The sequence below is a fragment of the Stegastes partitus genome, unplaced genomic scaffold (assembly GCF_000690725.1).
Source record: "Stegastes partitus isolate 25-593 unplaced genomic scaffold, Stegastes_partitus-1.0.2 Scaffold655, whole genome shotgun sequence".
NCBI classification, from domain to species: domain Eukaryota; kingdom Metazoa; phylum Chordata; class Actinopteri; family Pomacentridae; genus Stegastes; species Stegastes partitus.
This window is the reverse complement of record NW_007578386.1, coordinates 340,499-343,361: the sequence shown is the minus strand read 5'-3', so window position 1 is coordinate 343,361 and position 2,863 is coordinate 340,499.

The following is a 2,863-nucleotide window of genomic DNA, read 5'->3' as shown; positions in this document are numbered from 1 at the left end:
CTCTTCCTTTGAGGTGATTTAATTTTGAGTAGTTTCTTCATGATGTAGCGCTTCATGAGCCACCTGTCGCCATCCTGAAATCCTGCCGTTCAGGTTTCAGCTTCATGAATTCTCTTTGCATTGCTTTCCTCCCTAAAGGTCAGAGGTCAGGGTCACAATAGCTGCATGAATTCATTGCCCAGGAGCAGGAAAAGCAGGAAAACGACTTGGCTGCAAAAATGTTTGAATACAGTTAAAAGAATGAAAGCCATGAAGCCGTGTGCACAAGATGTGGCCTTTTGGATCCAGTTTTGTCATCACGCACGACTGAAAATGAGAACCGTGACCAGTGACCATAAAAAGTAGTTCTCAAACACAATATTAAATTTGAATTAACTATAACAAAATAATCCATCCATCCATTATCTATACCCCGCTTAATCCTCACTAGGGGGGCTGGAGTCTATCCCAGCTGACTCAGGGTGAAGGCAGGTTCACCTGGACAGGTAACCAGTCTATCACAGGGCTACACTTAGAGACAGACAACCAAGCACACTCACATTCACACCTACGGACAATTTAGAATCACCAATTAACCTCAACATGTTTCTGGAGGAAGCCGGAGAACCCGGAGAGAACCCACGCTGCACGGGGAGAACATGGAGACTCCACGCAGAAAGATCCCGGGTGTCCTCACCGGGACACGAACCGGTGACCTTCTAGCTGCACCTGCACCACCTTGGAGCCCCATAACAAAATAATAATAAAATTAATAATAACATTCACATTCTTTTGCCATATTAACAATATTTGTATTATTAACAGATTTAATTTTAGTCTTCACTGCGTGTTTACTAACTCTACACTTCCTGGATGTGGGGCGCGGCCACATGAGCGTGTATGGAGCTCAAAAAACTCATGATCATGTGACCTCGGCCCGGGCTCTGATTGGCAGCTGCAGACTTTCTCACCTGACCAGCGGACCCGTCCACTTTTGCTGTAAGCCAGTTAATTTTGTGTTTATTTGCTTTTTGTCTTCTGTGGTTGGATATTGAAACTGTCCTTTGACATTTTTATGACTGCGCTTTAAATACATATCTGGCCTTTCCCCTCCTCTTCTACTAGATCACAGCTACTGTCCATCCATCCATTATCTATACACCTCACTAGGGTTGCGGGGGGCTGGAGTTTATCCCAGCCGACTTAGGGTGAAGGCAGGTTCACCTGGACAGGTAACCGGTCTATCACAGGGCTCCTCACCAGCCGCCACTGACCGTGACACACACACAGAAAACTGACAAATACCAAGCAGTTGCATTTTCGTCGCTTGTCCGTCGTTGTGGGAGACAACAAAATCACTTGTTAACAACGTTGTTTCATCAACTTTGATGTAATGAGCAGCCCAACAAAATGCATCAAAGCGCCGGCGTCCACAGCCGGGGGGCAGAGACGGAGCAGAAATCAAAGAAGACAAAGCATCCACTTTACACAACGTAGCTCACAAAATGTTTGGCTTCTTGCTGCAACAATTTCTCTCGTGTTACATCAGAAAGCTGCCGTCCACGTGTTCCCAGAGTTACTTGATGCTCGTGTTGTCCCTAAAACGTGGAGAAAAAAAAATCTCCCACATGGGGAAAGCGATAACCTGCTGTTGGAGAAGAGGAATATATTACTTAATTACTCAAAGTGTGTCCTTTATCTGTGTTGTCCATCTCCTCTTAGTCTTCTTATTAATACAATTTACCGAGTCTTGCTGTTGTTATTAGATTGTTTACCACTTTCTTCTATTTTACAGATTCTGGCAGCCTTGGCTCAGCCCGAGCAAACAGTTTGGGACGATTAGACGAGGCTGTTGGACAGAAATTTAAATGCTCTGGGGGGCAAACAGACCATACGGGACCAGAAGTGGATTGTGCTGTGGACCGGTCCCTTCCTGTGGGCATGGGTTCAGCCCGGTGCTGTGACACGCTACTGCTCTGAAACTCAAAACAAAGACAATCATGAATATTAATCAGAAAAAAAAAAATCAAAGGGAATTAAAAAGGACCAACTGCTCCTCCTTGTCAGCTGCACCTCTCCGTCACCTTGCTGCTGGTGACAAGGTCTAGAGCACCTGTATCTCCACCTGTTTGTAGTTTGTTTGCTTTTTATGTTTATTAGCATTCAGACTGCTGACGTGGACTGCTTTATGGGGGAGATTTTTATATCTGCATGTCCTTCCCCATCCACCCACACTGTCTTTGTGGACTTAAAAAAACATGCACTCCTAAAAACATGTGAAAAACCTTCATAGACTGAACAAAAATAAATAGAAATCTTGCTAATCTAAGACACCTTACCCTCACTAATAATGGCAACAAACCACTTTGAGCATGAAGCAGTGATGAAGGAATGTGTCTGAAGGCTCAGGAAAAGCTCAAACCTGTTTTTTTTTAATGCATAATCTCCCAGCATGCCACAGCTTTCATACAGTTTTGGGATCAGATCACCATTTCCAGCTTTTTCCTTCAATCATGGAAACACACACACACACACGCGCTGTATTAAAGCTCTCCAACACAAACATCTATTTTTTTTATGATGCCAGTGATATTCATGTTTATATTTGTGTTTTTTTTAATATACTCTCACACAGGTGTTGTTTTACTCACATGTTTCAGCATTGAGGTCAGTCTGTCAGTATAATGAAGCACAACACCTCCTTTAAATATGATAATAAATAAATGGATTTACACATTTGTGACATATCAACAAAAACCGAACAATATAAAAGGTAGAATTTATGGCTGAGCTGTTAAATGGAATTACAATATGTTGTACAGGTGTTCCTAATGGAGTGAGCAGTGAGTGTATGTCTGTTTATTTAACATGTGGTCCAAAAAAA